Genomic DNA, 22,488 nt, shown 5'->3' with positions numbered 1-22,488 from the left:
CTTTTTTGAAAATCAACTATTAAAATTATGAGATAATCTGAGAAATTTTACCCAAACACGATATTTGATATTAAGGAAATCTTATTGTAGCTTTGATAATGAAATTGTGATTTTTTTTTGAGGTTCTCTTTATTTTTGAGTTAAATGCAGAAATATTCACAGCTGAAGGGATGTGATATCTGAGGTTTGCTTCAAAATTATCTAAAGATTAGGGAGTAGGTAGAGAGAAGTATAGATGAAACATGATTGATCTTGAATTGATGATCGTTCAAACCAGTTGATAGGTACATGGAGATATTGAACAATTCTTTCTACTTTTGTATAGGTTTGAATTTTTCCACAAAAATTATATAAAAATAAAGAATGTCACCATAAGAAATGAAAGAAAACTAGACATTGGCATAGGCAAGTATTTCTTGACCAGAAACTGAAAAGCAAATACAATAAAAACAAAGATAAATAGCTGGGACCTAATTAAACTAGAGCTTTTGCACAGCAAAAGGAACAGTCAGCAGAGTAAACAGACAGCCCACAGAATGGGAGGAAATCTTCACAATCTATACACCTAACAAAGGACTAAAATCCAGAATCTACAACGGATCAGGAGGAAAAAAACTAACAATCTCATCAGGAAGTGGGCTAAGCACATGAATAGACATGGATAGACAATTCTCAAAAGAAGATATACAAATAGGTAACGAACCTATGAAAAAATGCTCAACATCACTAATTTTCAGGGAAATGTAAATTAAAACCACAATGTGATACCTCCTTACTCCTGCAAGAATGGCCATAATACAAAAACAAAACAAAACAAAACAATAGATGTTGGTGTGGATATGGAGATCAGGGAACACTTCTACACTGCTGGTGGGAATGTAAAATAGTGCAGCCACTATGGAAAACAGAGTGGAGATTCCTTAAATAACTAAAAGTAGAACTACCATTTGATCCAGCAATCCCACTACTGGGTATCCACCCAGAGTAAAAGAAGTCATATAAAAAAGATACTTGCACATGCATGTTTATAGCAGCACAATTCACAATTGCAAAATTGTGGAACCAACCCAGATGTCCATCAATAAACAAGTGGATAAAGAAACTGTGGTGTATATAAGAGTATATACAGAGTGCTCCTGCCTCACACTCTTCCCGTCAAATCACCAAAGTCCACTGTATTATTCTTACGCCTTTGCATCCTCAGAGCTTAGCTCCCACACATCAGTGAGAACATAACTCAGGTTTTCCGTTCCTGAATAACTTCATTTAGAATAATAGTCTCCAATCTCATCCGGGTCACTGCAAATGCTGTTAATTCATTCCTTTTTTATGCCTGAGTAGTATTCCATCTATCTATCTGTCTGTCTGTCTATCTGTCTATCTATCTATCTATCTATCTATCTATCTATCTATCTATCTATCTATGGAAAACAAAAAAAAAGAAATGAAAGAAAGGTCTCAGATGATCCTCATTGGGGCAACTATTTCAATATCAAATTATTCTGAATCTATTCTTTATCATTTTATATTTATATGCTAATACATTTATGTATTAATTCCTTCATTTAATCACTCATTTAATAAGAATTTCTTTTGTTTGGTAAATGCCAGAGATATAAAAATGAAAAAGATGTGGACCCTACCTTCAAGCCATTCAAGGTTGATTTTTTTTTTTTTTTTTTTTTCCGAGATAGAGTCTCTCTCTGTCACCAGGCTGGAGTGCAGTGGTGTGATCTCGGGTCACTGTAGCCTCCGCCTCCTGGGTTCAAGTGATTCTCCTCCTCAGCCTCCTGAGTAGCTGGGACTACAGGTGTGCGCCACCACACCCAGCTAATTTTTGTATTTTTAGTAGAGACGGGGTTTCACCATGTTGGCCAGGATGGTCTCTATCTCCTGACCTCATAATCCACCCACCTCGGCCTCCCAAAGTGCTAGGATTACAGGTGTGAGCCACCATGTCTGGCTAAAAGTTGAAATTTTTATAAAATCAAATTTTTACCTAATTAAAAAAATTTTCAAGCCCGTAGAAAAGTTGAAATGATAACATAATGAACTCCTGCATACTTTTTAACTGGATTCACAAATTGCCAAAATTTTGTCACGACTGGGCTTCTGCTGTCTCTGTTTCTACCTCTTTCTATGTGTATATATGTGTATGAACATATATGTATATGTATGAACACACATATATGTGTGAACACATATATGTATGAACATATATACATGTATGAACACATGTAAGAACATATATATGTATGAACATATATATAGTTTTCTTTTGATGAAGCACTTGAAAGTATATTGTAACATCATAACATTTCCTTTTAAATACCTAAGCATATATTTTCTAAGAACTGTATTTTCCAACACAACCCCAATTTAATATGCCCAAGAAATTAAACTTTGATACACTAATAAAATTAAATATATAATCTGTTTTCAAATTCATTACAAAAATGTCCTTTATAACCTTGTTTGTTTTGGATCCAGGGTCCAAATAAAGGATTATATATTGTGTTTAATTGCCATGTGGAAGAATTGCCCTTACCCTCTTTGTTTTTTAACAGGTTCATTTTGATACAGTAAACATACAACAGACAGCACCTATTTAAAATATTTATTTTGATAAATTTTGACATATGTACACACCTGTGAAATTATCACTACAATCAAGATAATGAACATGTCTTTCACCCCTGAAAAATTCCTAGCGCCTTTTTGTAATCCCTGTCTTCCACCTCTCTGTGATCTTCCGTCTTCTATCTCCAGGCAACTACTGAACTGCCTTCTGTCACTGTATAGTTTGGTTTTCATTTCTTAGAATATTTTGAAAAGGAACCATACAGTACACACTCTATTTAATTTGTTCAGAATAGTTATTTTGAAATCCATCCATGTTGTTGCATGTATCAGTAATTCACTTTTTAAAATTGCTCATTAGGACTCTATTGTATGCATCTACTACAGTTTGTTTATCCATTTTCCTGTTAATAGGCATTTGGGTTGTTTCCAGTATTGGGCCATTACAAATAAAATGACATTTTTGGATTGTTCGTTGCTGGTGTATATATATATATAAATACAATTGATTTTTGAATATTAACTTTTATCCTGTGAACTTACTGAACTTGTTTATTAATTCTAGTAGGCTTTTGTTTTGTTTTTTTTACACGGTGTCTTGCTCTGTTGCCCAGGCTGGAGTACAGTGGTACCATCTTGGCTCACTGCAACCTCTGTCTCTCAGGTTCAAGCGATTCTCCTGGCTCAGCCTCCTGAGTAGCTGGGACTACAGGCGCCTGCCACCACTCCCAGCTTATTTTTTGTATATATATTTTTTTCCAGTAGAGATGGGGTTTCACCATGTTGGTCAGGCTGGTCTTGAACTCCTGACCTCAAGTGATATGCCTGCTCGGCCTCCCAAAGTGCTGGGGTTACAGGCATGAGCCACTGTGCCTGGTGTCTAGTTGGTTTTTAAAAATGAATTTCTTAGGATTTTATACTTATAGGATCATGTTATCTATGTATAAAGACAGTTTTACTTTTACCTTTTCAATCTAGGTGACTTTTTTTTCTCCTTCTTTTTCTTTTTCTTGCCTAATTGCCCTGGCTAGATCCTCCAGTATAATATTGAATAGAAGTGAGAGGAGCAAACAATGTTGGCTTGCCTTGTTCCTGAACTTAGGTGTCAAGCATTTATTTAGTCTTTCACCTTCAAGTATGACGTTTGCTATAGTTTTTTAAAGACTTAAAAAAAAACATACTGAAGTAATTTTTCTCTATTTCTGTGTTAGAATGGATATTGGATCTTGTCAAATGCTCTTTCTGCATCTATTGAGATAAATAGATACCTATTTTGTTTGTTAATATGGTTCTTTTGATTGATTTTCACATTTCAAATACTACACCAACCTTGCATAAAATCTTGCTAGGTATGACTAAGGATACAATTTTCTTAGTCATGATGTATTATTACTTTTTAAATTGTTGGATGTGATTTGCTAAGCTTTTGTTTATAATTTATCACCTATGTCTATGTTTCTTGTAATGTCTTTGTCTCATTTTCATATGAAGATAATGCTGGCCTCAGACTGATTACCTTTCTCACCAATTTTCTAGAAAGATTTGTGTTGAGTTAGTAGTATTTCTTTCTTAAATATTGGTAGAATTCACTTGTGAAGGCATCTGGATCTGCTTGTTTTTATTTTTCCTTTCTGGTTAAGTTTTTAAAGTATAAATTCACTTTCTGTAATCAATATAGGCTATTTTAGCCAAGTATGGTGGCATGTGTTGGTTGTCCCAGCTACTTTGAAGGCTGAGAAGGGGGAGGATCGCTTGATCCCGGGAGTTCGAAGTTATATGCCATTGCACTCCAAACTGGATGACAAAGTGAGACCTTGTCTCTGAAAAAAAAAAAAAAATGAGGCTACTCAGTTTGTTTCTTTTTATTTTAGGTTTGGTAGGTTGTCTTTTCAGGAATTTGTTCATTTCATATAAGTTATAGAATGTATTGATAGTAATTTGTTCATAATAGTCCTTTATTCACCTTTTTATTTATTTATTTTTTATTTTTTATTTTTGAGACAGTCTTGCTCTGTCGCCCAGGCTGGAGTGCAGTGGTGCGATCTCGGCCCACTGCAAGCTCCGCCTCCCGGGTTCACACCATTCTCCTGCCTCAGCCTCCCAAGTAGCTGGGACTACAGGCACCTGCTACCATGCCTGGCTAATTTTTTTGTATTTTTAGTAAAGACGAGGTTTCACCATGTTAGCCGTGTCTATCTCCTGACTTTGTGATCTGCTCGCCTCGGCCTCCCCACCTTTTTATATTTATAGAATGTGTAGTAACATTTCCTTTATTAGTACTTTTTCTCTTGTTTCCTGATCATTGTGACTAGAGGTTTATCCATTTTATTAATCTTCTCAAACACCAGTTTTTGGTCTTTTTTCTTCTGTTTTTGTGATTTCTACTTTAAGAATTTCTGCTCTGGTCCTTCTTATTTCCTTCCTTCTGCTTGCTTTAGGCTTAGTTTGCACTTTTTCTATTTTTCTTAATGTGGAAGCTGAGGTCATTGGTTTGAGAACCATCTTCTTTTCAAATGCAAGCATTTGGCACTCTAAAGTTCCTTAAATACTATTTTTTTTGCAATATGCCCTCAATTTTATATATTATGTTTTCATTTTTATTCTGGTCAAAGTGCTTTCTAATTTCCTTTTTGATTATGTTTTTTTGTGTGTTTTTCTTTGATTCATAGGGTATTTAGAAGAGTGTTGTCTAGTTTCCTAATGTTTTATCATTTTTCTAGAGTTTTTTAATTTTTTAAAATTTAATTTCATTGTGGTCTGAGAATGTTTTTATGACTTTGTTTCTTTTACATTTATGTAATACTTTATTATGGCCAGTAAATGTCTGTTTTGGTAAATGCTTTATGTGCACTTGATAAGAATGTGTATTATGCTGTTGTTCTTTGGAGTGATCTATATTGTCAACTTGGTCCAGTTGTTTAATAGTATTATTCAAATTTATTATGTTCTTACCAATTTTTTTGTCTACCTGTTGTATCAGTTATTGACGGAAGGATATTGAAATCTCCAACTATAATTGTGGATTTGTCTATTTCTTCTTGTAGTTCTATCAGTTTTTACTTTATGTGTTTTGAAATTATTATTGGTATGTAAGCATTTATGAGTATTATATTCTTTTGATGACCTGACTATTTTTATGAAATGACCTTTATTATGCCTGGTAATAATATTGTTTGCTCTGTTATTCATTCTGTTTGATATTAATGTAGCCATTCCAGCTTTCTTTTGATTAGTGTTTATATAATATATTTTTTCTTTTTCCTTTTTTACTTTATATTTTATTTTTACAACTCCAACTCTGTTGCTCAGGTTGGAGTGCAGTGGTGATGCGATCATAGCTCGCTGCAGCCTCGAACTCCTGGACTCAAGTAATCCTCCTGTCTCAGCCAACTGTGTAGCTGGGAGAACAAGCATGTGCTGCCATGCCCAGCTAACTTTTTATAGAGTTGGGGTTTTGCCATGTTCCCTAGGCTAGTCTCAAACCCCTGAGCTCAAGTTATCTGCCTCCCTGGGCCTCCCAAAGTGTTGAGAGTACAGGTATGAGCCACCACTTCTGACCTATCTATATTCTTTTTTCATACTTTAACCAGTTTCAGCCTTTATTTCTGAAATGCATCTCTTGTAAACAGCATATAGTTATCTCTTGCTTTTGTTTCTTGATAATCCCTACCTTTTAATTAGTGGCATGTAGACCAGTATTTAAATGTAACTTTTTATAATGTTAGGTTTAATCTGTCATTTTGCAGTTTATTTTCTTTTTGTTCCAGGTATTCTGTATTTCACTTTGCCTTTATTCTACCTTTCTCTGGATTAATTGAACATTTTTCTGAAGATTCTTATCTCTTCTGCTGATTTGTTAGCTCTAATGTTTTATTTTATTTTGTATGTAATTTACTATAATATACCTTTACTGATATTATGCCACTTTGTATATATGCCACGTGTATATAGTATGGGAATCTTACAGTAGGATAGTTCTGTTTCTCCCTTTCCTGTCTTTGTGCTATTATTGTAATATATTTTATATATTTTACTTTTGCTTATGTTACAAACTACACACTACATTGCTTTTGTTTTGTTTAAATAGTAAATTATCTTTAGTAATAAAATATTTCATATATTTATCCAAGTGCTTATCTTTTCCAGCATTCTTTATTTATTTGTCTATATCTCTATTTCTATTTGGTATCATTTTACTTTTGCCTGAATGGCTTACTTTTAACATTTCTTGTAATGTAGGTCTGCAAGTAATGAATTCTTTATGTATGTCTGACAAAATATTTATTTCACTTTCTTTTTTAAAATATATTTTTTGGGGGTATAGAATTTTTTTTTAAACAAATTTTTACCCCTTCGTGTTTTTAAAGATGTTTCTCCCGTGCGTTGTCACGGAGAAATCTGCTCTAATCCTTATCTTGGTTGCTCTGAACATTTCATTTTCCTTTGGTAGCTTTTAAGATTTTCCTTTTATCATTGGTTTTAAGCAATTTGATCATGATTTACTTTGTTGTAAGTTTTTTATTAAAGTTTTAATTTGTGTTTGTGTTTTTTGAGCTTCTTTGAGTTTTTAGTTTTCATCAAATTTGGAAAACTTTCAGCCATTATTTCTTCACATATATTTTCTGTCTCCCCTTCTCTTTTTGCTTTCTTTCAGAGACTCCAGTTACACATGTATTAGGCTGCTTGTAGTTCTCTTACAGACTCCTAATGCTCTGTTAGTTTTTTTCCCCTTGTCTTTTTTTTCTGTCTCATTTTGGTTAGTTTCTATGACTATGTCTAAAAGTTTAGTAATCTTTTCTGCTGCAATGCCTAATTGCCTTTAATCCCATCTGTTGGTGGTTTTTTGTTGTTGTTGTTGTTGTTGTTATCTCAGGCAGTATAGGTTTTGCCTCCTCAAGTATGATTTGGGTCTTTTCTTAAACCTTTTATATATCTGCTTAACTTTTTGAACATACCGAATACCACTGTAATAACTGTTTTAAAATCCTTGTCACCCAATTCTAACATCTGTGTCAGTCACTTTCAGTTGATTGATTTGTTCCCTCATTTTGGGTAGATATTTTTGCTTCTTTGAATGCCTGATAACTTTTGATGAGACACTATACATTGTTAACTTTCAATTCATTAGACTGGGTCTCATTAACACTTTTAATAAAGCTATAAGACTTCCAGTCCAAGGAGAAAATGTAGAACATTGCCTTGATTCATGATAGAGAGAAGAATAATAAAATTTTGTTTGTGAAATGATGTAAGTTTAAAAATCGTATTATTAGGGCCAGGCGCGGTGGCATAATCCCAGCACTTTGGGAGGCCGAGGGGGTGGATCATGAGGTCAAGAGATCAAGAGCAGCCTGGCCAACATGATGAAACCCCATCTCTACTAAAAAATACAAAAAAAATTAGCTGGGCGTGGTGGTGCACGCCTGTAGTCCTAGCTACTTGGGAGGCTGAGGCAGGAGAATTGCTTGAACCTGGGAGGTGGAGGTTGCAGTGAGCCTAGATCGTGCCACTGTACTCTAGCCTGGTGACAGAGCAAGACTCCGTCTGAAAAAAAAAAAAAAATCATATTATTAGTGCCTTTTTTGAGCCTGTTTTTCCTCTTGAAATTTATAATGATCCTCTACTGTTTTTCTATATGGTATCTATAGTATACTTTTCCATGTGTCTGTTTTGTTTCATAAATTAATCTGAGGATTCCAGTTAAGGTGTTTCTGATTTTTCTTCTGCATAAATTAAATAATTGAAGTTTTTGTATGCTATACTTAGATAATCCTTTCGTAGTGCTTGATTTTTCAAGGGATTCCATAAGTTTAGGTTTATCACTGTACACCTTTAAGTAATTTGTCTTTGTGTTTGATTTGTCTTTTGATCTCATGTGAAATGAGAAAAATTTTTATATAAAACTTGAAGGAAAATGTTTTATCTCTTTTTTTAAGTTGGAATACTATTTGTTTTTCTATTAGAAAACATTAAACTTTTAAGATTTACTTTTTATTTATTTTTCTTGTTAGGGGATTTCTGAAGAAATGCTGCAAAGAATATCTATGTATTCTGTTTATTGCAGTAATTGTGTTTATTTAGGGCAGATCATAATTGATTTTACTACACTGTTATTTTACAGTTTTCACAAAAATTAATAATGGTCACTTACAATGTTAGATAGTTTCTCTGGAAATTTCTCATAGACAAACAGTTTTTAAGTACATGATTGGGAGAATAAAGAAATAGTTGAAACCAAATCTGTCTGATTTCAGTGTCCATGGCCTTTGTTGGTTTTGCTTCTTCCTGTGAAGAACATGAATTAAATTAAACTCTGTTAATGATAATGAAAGACCAAAACACATTAACCTAAGTTTTAGAGTCTTAGTGGAGTTTATCATCCTTCCTGATTTGTTCTGAGAGTTATATGAATTTATTTATTCCCAGTTATTTTGGGCTCACAATTTCCTCAGCTTGTTCATGCTGTAGGTAATATACATCATTGTATTAATCTATTTTCATGCTGCTGATAAAGACTGGGCAATTGACAAAAGAAGGAGGTTTAATGGACTTACATTTCCATATGATTGGCTAGGCCTCACAATCATGGCAGAAGGCAAGGAGGAGCAAGTCATGTCTTACATGGATGGCAGCAGGCAAAGAGAGAGATTGGGCAGGGAAACTCTGCCTTATAAAGCCATCAGTCTCATGAGACTTATTTACGTGAGATTTATTCACTATCATGAGAATACCATGGGAAAGACCTGCTGCCATGATTCAGTTACCTCCCACTGGGTCCTTCCCACAACATGTGGGAATACAACATGAGATTTGGGTGGGGACATAGCCAAACCGTATCAGTCATCTTCACCTATATATACATGCAGGTTCTTGTGTAGATGCCATGTAGTACTTTGTTCAAAGTAAAAAAAAAAAAAAAAAAAATTAAGAGTAAATATAATGCATGCCAATTTTATAATATGTAAGCAAAACCATATTGAATTGTATGGTATTGAATTTAATAATTTCAAATGTGATTTTGCTTTGAAATTTTATAGTTTACTTAAAGATATTCTGAAGTATCAGAAAAGATGTTAAAAATAACTACCTTGTAATTATATATTCAGATATAGCCTACTTAATTGATTCTGTATGTCTAGAATTATGCTAGGGTTTTATGTTTAGCAAGCCTCAAAATACCCATCATAGTATTTATAAGGCCTTCCCTTACATGAGTAGGAGTCTGAATGCTTCTGCTTTATCATACATCATGTTCAGGTAAAAGAAAGAAAACAGGATAGCTACTCCACATTACACATGCCCGTGTCAATCAGTCTAGAGGCACTTGAAAGGAGTTCTCTTCACCCTCTTTTATCACACAAGTGGGGAAACAAACTATCTTCCTAATTATCCTTTCTCTGTGATAAATAAAAGAGTGCTAAGGGATTGGTAAACCCTCTGATTATTTATAAGCCGTCATTTACCCTAAGCAGACAGAGTAAGAGGATTACCTACTGCTAGAACTGTGGGGAGTAGCTGCAAGTCTCATTCAAAAGTAAATTTTTCTGTAGTTGGGAAGTAGATTTTCTTAAATTGCCTCTTTATGCATTATGAATAGTTTATGATTTTTTATAGCCAATTAAAATTGATTAGATCTGTTGAGTGGTCTCTGTAGAGTACTTTAATTATGAAAACCAGTTTGAAATGAGTCCAGCCTTGAGACAGATGGTTAAATTTATGTTTAAATAAGTCCACATTTTAAAAAATGGATACGACTTTTTAAAAGCTCTTTCAGATGATTTCCTCAATTTGAGGTCACCAAGAATGGCAACTAGTCTTCTTATTCAATATCTGTATATTTTGGCGATGTTTAAATATCAAAATCATGTTTGGGTGATATATGGAGGTCCTTATATTCTGGAATTCAAATTTCTTTCTCAGTTTAACATATGGAAAAATTCATATTGGACATAGTAGTTGCCGAAGTAGAGTTCAAGCTACAGTTGTTGGTCATGAGTTCTACTGAAGTTACCTGAAAATGAGAGGTTTCCACTTATTTTTGGATTTAGTGATTAATATATATCAGCAGCTAACTTATGGAATGAATGCTTTTTGCTGCGTAAAGTATGAAGTGAAATTTCCTTAATATGATAGGAATTTTACAAGGTAATTAAAAGTAATGGCACTCTTAGCTTTAATCTAATTTGCATTGGGCTAAAGCTGTGCAGAAATTGGAATGACAGTTATAATAATCTCATTAAATGCTGAATTATATGGGATGCAATATGCTATAGGATTCATTTATATTCTTTGTATTACTTCCTAAATTGTCCATATTTTGCTTAGTTTTGTTAAGTAAACAAAGCTAAGTTCTACACGTGAAAAAATTAAGAGAAGTTCTATGTTTTTGCTGACTTTCTTCTATATAGGTAAGCTTCTTAGCAATATTAGTTTTGGACTTAATTACTAAAAAGATGATATAAATATCAGAGGGTAGTATTGATAATGTAAACAGCGTGATCTAAACAGCACAAGGTAAAATTATAATCTTTCAATAACTTTTTAAAAATTGATTTGTTTAAATTTCTTTTTTTCAAATAAGAACTTTATCAATTTATGCATTTAAGAACTATTTGTTGGGTTCTTGCTATATGTTAGTCACTGTTGTCTTAATTTGGGATATTGTAGATAACAATACATACAAAAATCCCAGCCTCCTTGAGGCTTACATTTTAGAGCAGAAGATAGCTGATTCATAAAATAAATAAGTGAAACATAGCATATGAAATGGTGATAAATTCCATGGAGAAAAATGAAACAAGGTAGGAGATTGGGTATTGAGAAGATGATCATGTATTCCTCATGGAGAAAGAAACATTTAAATAAAGAATGAAGGAAGTCAGGGAGTGAACCATGTGATCATCTGTAGCAAAGAGTACTCTGGGTAGAGGGAATAGCCAAACAAAGTCATTGAGATTTTATCATTTCTGGCATATTCGAAGATCAGTACAGATGCCTTTTTGTCTGTAACTGAGTTGATTGATAAGAGAGAGGCGTGGAGGTATGAGATGAGTTCAGAGAGGAAGAATGATGGTGGTTGACAGGCGATGCATAGATTATGTAGGATCTTGGTAGTTCTTTTAAAACACTGACTTTTACTCAAGTAAGATGGGAAGCCATTGGAGTGTTTTGAGCAGAGGAGTGACGTGAATGAACTTACATTTTAACTGGATAATTGTTGTAACCTTTTTGAGAATAGTCTGAAATGAGAGAGGAAGGGCAGAAGTAAGGAGACACTTACTTCCAGGCTGTTGCAGTAGTTTAGGCAAGGGGTCATGCTGGTTTGGACCTGGTTGGTAGCCAAAGAAGTGCTGAGAAGTGCTCAAATTCTGTATAAACAATTAATTCTTGTTATTCATGGTAGTTTGATAAAGTCACTGTGTACATTAAATTAGTTAGTGCTGACTTGTTTCACCTAGGGGACATAAAGGTTTGTTTCCTGCAAGCAGTGACACAACATTTTCAGCAACTGATCAATACATAACTTTGTTTTATGTATGTTTTCATTTAAAGACGCCTAATTTAATATTGAACTCACAACCAATAGTGCTATAACTCATGGCTAAATGAAACTTACCTAATACAGCTATCTTCTCTTTAAAGGTCATCACAGCCTTTTTGAGTGTAGGACCATTAGACTTCAGCACTAGGGCCATTTCAAACAGTGAATCACCAACAAAATTCACAAAAATGTGAAAAATGCACCACATAGACTGAAAATTGTTTACAGTTGTGAAAGCTGAAACAAAAAGTGGAGCCTAACTTTGTTCAACCTCAGCTAAGAACCTGTGCCTTTACTCAAATTTTTTGCTGCTCTGCACATGGCATGCCTATAATTGACCTGGAATGCAATGCGTGTATTGTTTTGGGGGTTTTAAAGAAATTATACCCAGTAGGTAAATTCAGGAATACAGCTTTCACAAATAATGAAAATCTACTGTATATTGAAAGTAGAGCTGGCTGGACGTGGTGGCTCACGCCTGTAATCCCAGCACTTTGGGAGGCCGAGGCAGATGGATCACTTGAGGCCAGGAGTTCAAGACCAACCTGGCCACTGGCCATCATGGTGAAACCCTGTCTCTACTAAAAATAAAAAAAATTAACCAGGCCTGGTGGCACACGCCTATAGTCCCAGCTGCTAGGGAGGCTGAGGCACCAGCATTGCCTGACCCAGGAGGCGGAGGTTACAGTGAGCCAAGATTGCCCCCACTGCACTCCAGCTGGGCTGACAGAGCAGCAAGACCCTGTCTCAAAAAAAAAAAAAAAAAAAGCCTAGAGGATTTGCCATTGAATTGGATGTAGTTTGTGAGAGAAAGAAGAAAAGACTGATTCCAAGATTTTTGGCCTGAGCAACTGGAAGAATGGCATTGTTGTTAACTGAAATGGGAAAAATGTGGGAAGACTGGTTTTTAGAGTCTTATTAGATACTCAGGTGGAACTGTTGAATTAAATCTCTAGTTCAGCAGTTCCAGGGAGAGGTCTGGAGTAGAACTATAAATATGAAATGTTAATTGTCATTTAAAGCCATGAGATTTTATGACATTACCAGTAGTATAAATGAAGATAAAAAAGAAAAGAGTCTTAACAAAGACTGAGCCCAACATTAAGAAGTCAGGGAAATAAAGAGTTAAAAAGAATACAAAAGACCGGCCGGGCACGGTGGCTCACGCCTATAATCCCAGCACTTTGGGAGGCCAAGGTGGGCAGATGACAAGGTCAGGAGATCGAGACCACGGTGAAACCCCGTCTCTACTAAAAAATACAAAAAATTAGCCGGGCATGGTGGTGGGTGCCTGGAGTCCCAGCTACTCGGGAAGCTGAGGCAGGAGAATGGCATGAACCTGGGAGGTGGAGCTTGCAGTGAGCCGAGATCGCGCCACTGCACTCCAGCAAAAAAAAAAAAAAAAGAAGAATACAAAAGACCAATATAAAAGGAAAACTAAGTGAATGTGCTATTCTGGAAGACAAATGTGGGAAGATAGGTTTCAAGGAAGAGCAAGTGATCAACTAGGTTGAATACTGCTAAAACATAAGGTGAGGACTAAGATTTGGAGTTAGCAAAGTCTAGGTTAGTGGTGATTTTGACAAGAGAAGTTTCAGTGGAGTAGTACAGGGAAAACCCTAAATGGACTGGGTTTAAAAAAGAAGGAGAAAAAAGAAACTGGAGATAACTAGTACCAGTTTTGCGGTAAAAGGGAGGAATGAAATACGGAATTAACTGGAAGAAGTGTAGTAAAGGGAGGATTTTTTTTTTTTTTTTTTTTTTTTTCAAGATTGGGAGCTATTACAGCTTGTTTGCTGATGAAAGTGCACTTCCAGGGAAGGAAAAACAGTTGAGGCAGCAGGAATGAAGGAAGAATTGCTGGAGAAGTGTCCCTGAGTAGGTGAGAGAGGATACATCTAGTACCCTAATAAACAGATTAGTCTTCACTTTGAACAAGGACACTTTATTCGTAGTAATAGCTTAGGAGAGATGGAGAGATATAGATTCAGATAAAAAGGTTAGATATGCTGGTGGAAGTTATGGAAGTTCTCTTCAGAGTAATTTTTAAAAATGGGGTTCACAGACTCCCTCTTCACACTAATATGGTTCAGATTTCAAAATCATAAGGTACAAACCATTAAGTATAAAATGAAAAGGTTTTTTTTCCAACTCATTATTCATTTTTCTCCTCCAGAGGCAACAGATATTGTCTGCTTTTTCTAGAGATATTTTATGCATAACATGTAGCTTTTTCTCCAGTTTATTAAGTGTGTTCATCAACTTATTAGATACTTTTCGTATCATAGTACATATTAGGAGTTGGAGGTTAGTGTGTGTTTGTTTATGCTAAATTAATGATGATCTCTACACTTCTGATACAGTCATATCCTAACATGATGACTATTTGGTGACCTTCATTTTAATTTTCTTGTCCAATATCTTTTAGGAAGAGACTATAACTGTGCATCCCTCACATAACCTAGGACACCATAGATTGTAGATAAACATTTAAAGGATGAATGCCCTAAATTTTCTGTAAATGTTGTTCTTCCACACACTTGACTAGTCTTCTAAAGTAGAGTTAAATCTTTTTTTTTCAGTGTGGCTTCTTTGTGTATTAATATTACATGTAGTGGAAACATACCTTCTAGGAGACATACAAATTAAAACTAAATTTTCTTTTCTGAACTAGGAAATCAGTGTTTTGATATTTAAAGAACAAATTGTTGAGGTTTCTTATCTCTAGGCTAAATAATACCAGTTCTTTAGATATAATGAATATTCTGATACTTTAAAATTTTGATCCAATTTTCACAGCTTTCTTTTAACTATATTTTAACATCATTTCAGTCCTGGAGAAATGTTGAAAGAATAGTACAAAGAATTCTCATATACTGTTCACTCATGTATCCCAAATGTTCACATTTTACCACATTTGCTTTATGCTTTTCTGTCTCTGTATGTGGTGCGTACATATGTATGCATGTGTGTGTATGTGTAAATATAAAAACATAAATGTATTTTTATTCATTGTCATATCTTTTTAGTTGCCTTTACACTGGAACAGGTGTAATAGTCTTTATGGGTCACAAAACATTGGCATTTTTGAGCATTATAGAACAGTTATCTTGTGAAGTATTCCTTGATTTGTTTTTCTGCAAATTTCTTGATTTTGCAAACAAATTTCTTGATTTGTTATTTATTTTTCATAGGAATACCATAGAAATGATGTTCTGTTGTCGGTGCTTTATATCAGGTCCATGATGTCAGTTCATCCCATTGTTGGATATTAATTTGGTCATTGGAGTAAGGTGGTATATGCTTGATTTCTCCACACTAAAGTTACATTTTCATTTTTCTTTGTAGTTAATAAGCATTGCAGGGAAAACATTGACACTATGTAAATATGGTGTTACTCTTCAGATTTTCACCCACTATTTTTATGTCTATCAATGGTTCTTGCCTAAATCATTTATTATTATGGCAATTGGGAAATGGTAATTTTCTAATTCAGTTATTCCTTTTACATTTATTAATTTGTTTTTAATATAAGGAAGGGCTTTTCCCTCCTGTTTATTTTTTAAATTTATGTATTAATTTAATGTATTAGAATGAAGTCACAGATTCTGATTTTTATTCATGGATTATAATTTTATACTATCATAATTATGTACTATCATGCTCAGATTTCGCCAGTGGGAGCCACTTCAAACTGGCTCCTCTGTCCTTTTGACACATTCCTACATTGAGTACATATTTTCTGGCTCATCTTATTCTTTTCCTACTTCAGGTTCCATTTCTCTATGAAACCTTAGTTCCTTTTAGTAGAGAATTGTATTTGGAAAACAGTATCTGGCCATTGGTGTGCTCATTGCTAGTGGAGTATCTTATTCTAGGTCCTGTTAATTGACAGAGACAGGAAATAAGCAACACGTACACACTTATGTACACCTGTGCTTTTTTCTGTTATCTATTGGTCTATCTAGGAATACACTGAGGGGTTCACATTGATACTTAAAATTCTAGTCCAATACCATACAGTTGATTCCTCCTCTTCCTATTTATATATTTGCAACTGCTTTCTCTGGCAGTGAGAAACCTAGCTTCTGTTATTCACAGTATTTTACTTACTTGCTCAAATGCTAGAATACACAGAAAGTAATTTCAGTATTGCTAACTCATACCTCTGAAAAATGAAACTTAAAGACTACAGTTTAGTATTTGTTTAAAGCTTTTTTTGTCTTTAGCCTTCTATTGTAATCAAATACTGTTTTCCAAAGTTACTTAGTTTTTTACAAAGTTACTTCCCTTCTCCTTTTAGTGTGGTTAGTGTTATTCACTGGAAATACAATTTGGTTCATTTGTTTCTGTTGTATCTCATTTTAATTTCCCCCCCCTTAACCTTGTTAATTTTGTTTATTTATTTCTATGTGAAACTTTAGTGATTCCAAAAGTTAATACTGTTCAAAACCATATAGGGAATTCAATCGTTTTTATTTCCCTTTCTTTCTTACACAAAACTACGATTATATAATATTCTTTTTCTTTTGCTTTTCCATTGATAATGCATCTTGAAAATGACAACATTCAAGTTGGTAGACTGTTTTTTCATTCTTTTTTTTTCTGTCCTCACAGTCTCTTGCCAGTTTTTTCATTCTTTTCAACAGCTGCATGCCACTTTATTTTAAGATTATTTAAGCCCTTTCCTACATATGGACATATAGCTTGTTTCTGATTTTTCTAATTATATGTACTGCTACTATAAATAACCTTATGTATGTGTTTTGTATGTGTGTGTGTTTGTGTGTGTGATTGGAGGAATGAATTCCCAAAAGTGTGATATAAATTCCAAGAAGTGTGATTGCTGGGTTAAAAGGTATACTTACATGTGATTTTGTTAGATATTGCCAATTTTCCTTCTATAAGGATTATACCAATTTGCATTTCTACTAGAAATGTATGAAAGTTTCTTCTCCACATCCTCACCAAGAGAGCGTTTCTCAATTTGGTAGATGAGAAATAGTATCTCACTTCCTCTTTCTTTAACTCTTACATTGCTGTCACTGCTGTGATCTACCACTACAGTTTTTCAGTATTTTCACAAGTAGAGCAGACCTTCTTTTTCTGATGGTTGTTTTTAGATCAGTCTTAAGCACGCTGCTGTTTCTTCTCTTTACCCCTGCCCCTGCCTCACCAACCTCCAACCAACCCACCCAACAGCTTTTGGTCTTCGTAAAGGCTTGCTATGGGAGGGGGAGAGATCATTTGTGGAGATTTGGTGTTTACTTTTCTGGTCATAGCCAATTTAAAATTTGGACTTTCTCTGCCTGTTATGCTGAGGGTATGAGTTATGTTTTTCATTTTGTTCTTTATTATATTTTGGGGTAATATGTGGGAGATTCAGAATTATGCTGCTACCACATCCCAGCTACCCAGAACTCCCTCATTCACAGTATTGTGAAATTATGGAATATAGATCTGGACATGGTACATCATTCACTTTACAGGTTGTTAGAAGACTGTGGGTCAATTGAATGTAGCAATCACTATATGCAAGGAAATTATATTACACAGAATTTGAGAACTTGCTCTTTAAAGGTGTTTTATGTTGAATTTTTAAATAAAGTATCACTATTTCAGTTCTCTGAACAGTTCAAAACCCATAAAATGTTTAATAAATGTTTCTTGATAAATCAAATTTTCTTATGCCAGGAAATTTATTAAAAGTAGCAAAATATGTATATACCTATCATTATTATTATTATTATTATTATTTTGAGATGGAGTCTTGCTCTGTCGCCCAGCCTGGAGTGCAGTCATGCGATCTCGGCTCACTGCAACCTCCACCTCCCGGGTTCCAGTGATTGTCCTGCCTCAGCCTCCCGAGTAGCTGGGACTACAGGTGCGCACCACCACACCCAGCTAATTTTTGTATTTTTTAATAGAGACAGGGTTTCACCATATTGGCCAGGCTGGTCTCAAACTCCTGACCTCATGATCCTTCCACCTCGGTCCCCCAAAGTGCTGGGATTACAGGTGTGAGCCACCGCGCCTGGCCATACCCATTATTTTTTTAAAATGCTTTATAGGAGCATATAAACGCAAATGTTTTCTTTTCGTCTTTCCAAATTCTGTGCTTTATTTAGCCTTTGCTGTTAACTGCATTTTGTCAATTTTCTGCCATTTAATCTGCATTACAACCCAGTGAATTAGAAAGGGCAGATAATTTAATTCCTATGTTTAAAAATTAGAAACTAAAATTTAGATTAAATGTTTTGCTTGGGGCTGCACATCTAATCAAAGGAAAAGCTGAGACTAGAACTGACTTTTTAACATTGCTCTTGTCAGAACCATACTGAGTAAAAAAGGTAGCTCCTTCATTGTTTCTACATATCACACTTGAATTTAACTTCCTTGTAAAAAAACCGTATGTATACGTTTGACCCAAGTAACTGTAAGTTAAGATGAATTCCTGTTCATTTTCTTCATACTCAGTGTGCCTAGGATAGCGAGTGTAGAGTAATAAGTAAAATTGTGAAATCGAGGAGCGTATTAGTCTGTTTTCACACTGCTATAAAGACATGTAATTATTGGGTAATTTATAAAGAAAAGAGGTTTAATTGGCTCACAGTTCCACATTGCTGGAGAGGCCTCAGGAAACTTACAATCATGGTGGAAGGGGAAGAGGCATGACTTCATGGTGGCAGGTGAGAGAGACTGAGCAAGAGTAGGGAAAACTGCCTTATAAAACCACCAAATCTTCTGAGAACTCACTGTCACAAGAACAGCATGGGGGTAAAAATACCCCTTCATGATTTAATCACCTTCCACCTGGTCCTTCCCTTGACACATGGGAATTACAGGGATTATAATTCCAGATGAGATTTGGGTGGGGACACAGAGCCAAATCATATTAACAAGGAATGTTCTGAAAGAAAGGAAAATTGTAAGGTGGTAGAATGTTTAGTAATCCAAATCAAAGCAGAGTCTCCTTGAAGGCACTTTATTTTTAGAAAATAATCACTTCTTATTTATTATCAGCAGGTTTCTACCATAATTTGCAAATGGCAAACACTTCAGAAGTTTATAATAAAAGAAGTGACTTTTTAGGCTAGCTTAATGAGTAGTCCAGCCTTTCTCTTGTAAATGTCAAACTTACATAATTGAGTTTTGCTAGCTTCATAATATTGTTTATGGCATGACATGTTGTTTATACATTCTGTTATTACAAAACATTAAATAGATTTGTCAACAAGTTGTGGCAAACAAATTATAATTTAATCTCTTTGTGAATTTTATTATGTGGAGGAGGAAAAATTGGATGTTTTCCTCCTTGTTGATTGACATGTAGAACACTCATGCCCTGCTCCAATGCCTGTCATCATTTAAAGAAAAAAGCAAAAAGCGCACAAAACAAAGATAGGATTCTGTGTCTGTTGAATGAAAAATAAGAATTTTTTCATTCTGTGTACTTCACATTAATTTTAAGATCATATGCATTTATTTAAAAGTTAAGAAAGTATATTAGTGATCTGAGATATTTCGAAGTAAATAGAATTGTATTAGGTTATTTTTTGCAATAATTTTGTTAAGTAAAAGGAATTTTAAAATTTTTATTTGTAACATTGGTTTTTATATGGTATTAACATTTCTGAAATTGACTTATATATCCTGTATAGCACCCTAAACATTTATTTTAAAACAAATCAGTAAAAAGTAGCATAGAATCCCTTTCCAAATCATGGTAAGTGAGCATGTTTTTAAAACTCTTTGTTTATACCTGCAAGGGAAGGAGATAACAGATTGATTGATAATGTGCATGCATAAGTATGCCTTATAACCAAATGTAGAAGTGTGAGCTGTGAAGTACTCCTCCCCAAAATCTGTCAAAACATAACCTGAAATCTGGTTTTAAACCTGAAAGTGGTTTTGAGAATTTACTATTATTATTTTAATACAATGGATTCTGCAATGGATGTTTCCAAAGGCATTAAATATTTTTGTAATTGTTATTAATGACCTTTGGTAAGCTGTTGATTAAATTTTGGCTCTAATGGCTTCAGGTTGTTTGTCATATACTATATTTAATAAAGAAAAAGGTATCTGGGAAATTCTCAACTTTTCTAATGTTATCTTGGAGCATAAAATCTTAGTGAGTTGAGTGTTGTATGTTTAGTGAATCATTTTACACCAGCTAGAAAGACAGATGGGTAGTGTGCAGTTTAAATATCTGTGCAAATGAGAGGACAGATGGGTGGTTTAAATGGTTTAAATGTCTCAATGAAAATGTGTAGAGAGACTGTCTTCTGAAGTTAGACTAAAAAATTTAGGGAATTAATTAGGAATAATAGTTAATATAACAAAATAAAATTTTTAAGTAAGAGGCAAAATATGGAATTCAGTGAATTGATTATACCTTTTGAACTGACAGTAAAAAGTAACATCTTAGAACACAATACTCAAATACACTTGCATGGTAACTTCCTGTTTTGTTTTCTTATTATGAACATGTGGACTGTGGAAAGTGTCTTTATTACTTGGAATTAACTTACCCGGTTAATTGTACCTGACCTTTTGAACTGTTGTCAGAATTAATTTGTTCAATTTCAAGTAGTAAACAGAAACTTAAACTAGCTTAAAAATGGTGAGTAAAAAAAAAACCAGACCAAAAACCAAAAACCTTGAAACGGGCCTCAAAAAAGGCAGCTTCTGTAGCAGGAGTTAGTGAACTTTTACTCTTATTCAGGAATTCATATGACTTAGCTTCTAGCCAAAATATTGGTTCCTATATTGTCAGGTATGTACCTTAGATCTTGGATGTCAGCTCCGTATAGGAGCCTCCTCCTAACTTGTGTGGGTGGAGACAAAAAGGGGTGATCATTTTTAGATGGAAGGCTGTGGGCTGGCCATAGATATGTCAGTTGCACTGACCTTTTTTTTTTTTTTTTTGATGGAGTCTAGCTCTGTTGCCCAGGCTGGAGTGAAGAGGCTTGATCTTGGTTCACTGCAACCTCCGCCTCCTGGGTTAAAGTGATTCTCCTGCCTCAGCCTCCCAATTGGCTGGGACCATAGGCACGCACCACCACACCTGGCTAATTGTTTTGTATTTTTAGTAGAGATGGGGTTTCACTGTGTTGGCCAGGCTGGCCTCGAACTCCTGACCTTTAGTAATCCACCCGCCTTGGCCTCGGAAAGTGTTGGGATTACACGTGAGCCACTGCACCCAGGCAATTGCATTGACTTTTGGGGACTTTTAATGAAGTATATTCCGTAAGAAGAATGCTAAGTAGTAATATTCATGGATAAAAATGCTATTATATTATTCTATGAAAAATTATTATAGTAACTGATTATGTGGGAGGATATGTTCCTTAGAACATTAAAAATCATTCATGGTTAGTATTACCGAAGTTATTTTATTAATTGCTAAGTTAAAAAATTGTGCCAAGTGTCATGCAGAGTGAGATAAATCTTCTCTGGGGATTTATTTTAACTGAGGCAAAAAGTTTACTGATTTCTGATAAACATTAAAAAAATTCAAATAGATTAGAATTTTTGAAAAAATCACTGGGCATACCTCATAGTAAGGAGAATAATCATTTTATATTAAATTTCTATAAACACATATATGATTATTTACTGGTTCATGACATAAAATATATTATCTTGTGGGTGGTAGTCAAAAAGTTTGAAAAACTATTTCAAGAGATTTTGGGCTGAGATGATGGGGTTTTCTAAATATACAATCATGTCATCTGCAAACAGGGACAATTTGACTTCCTCGTTTCCTAATTGCATCACTTTAGTGATTCAAATTTTTTTTTTTTTTTCTTTCTGATTTTCTTCAGGTGAGAACTGAATTAATGTACTTGCTTCCCTCCTGCCACTCTAGTTTTAGAACATGTTTCTGGTCAGCAGTGACAGGGGTTAGAGATACTCAGGTGAAAAGATTATTTTCTTATTGAGAAGTTCTTTATGTTATAACGTGAAATAGATTATCTGGGTAACATTTTGTTAAAAACTTGGACAGTTATTAATATCCGCATGTGCAAGAGCCAGTGAATGGACAATGGGTACAGAATTAAACTCTTTAAAATAATTATGTGTTGCTCCCTAGAAGTCAGTGGTGATTCTAGTATTTGTGAACTCTAGGATTTATTGATAGTAGAGACTTACAAGTCTGCCAGAAGGTTTGTTTCTGTTTATACGATGTGGATGTAGTTCCTGAGCATCAGAATTGGAGGAATGATGAGAAAGCAAGGGAATTCTATTTCTCATTCTGTTGTTCTTCGTAGGAATGGTCTGAGGTCTGAAATCGTCCCTCTTTGCAAAAACCCTCACCTTATCTCTGCTCTTTGCTCTGGGGTACTGAGATTCTTAAATGA

At 34.5% G+C, this 22,488-nt stretch overlaps 1 protein-coding gene across 7 annotated transcripts in view; it reads left to right on the top strand.

Annotated features, from left to right (window-relative positions):
- FER (FER tyrosine kinase) overlaps positions 1–22,488 on the top strand; it is a 461,875-nt gene that overhangs the window by 94,668 nt on the left and 344,719 nt on the right. Inside the window, exon 8 of one of the 7 annotated variants that reach the window (XM_058440647.1) lies at positions 326–1,210. The exons of the other annotated variants lie outside the window; for them this stretch is intronic. The gene's annotated coding sequence lies outside the window, so the exon portion shown is untranslated. Of the gene's footprint in view, positions 1–325; positions 1,211–22,488 lie in introns of those variants that run through there. 7 annotated transcript variants of the gene reach the window in all.

This window comes from Hylobates moloch, unplaced genomic scaffold (assembly GCF_009828535.3).
Source record: "Hylobates moloch isolate HMO894 unplaced genomic scaffold, HMol_V3 SCAFFOLD_6, whole genome shotgun sequence".
Taxonomy (NCBI): Eukaryota; Metazoa; Chordata; class Mammalia; order Primates; family Hylobatidae; genus Hylobates; species Hylobates moloch.
This window is presented reverse-complemented; position numbering and strand designations above follow the sequence as displayed.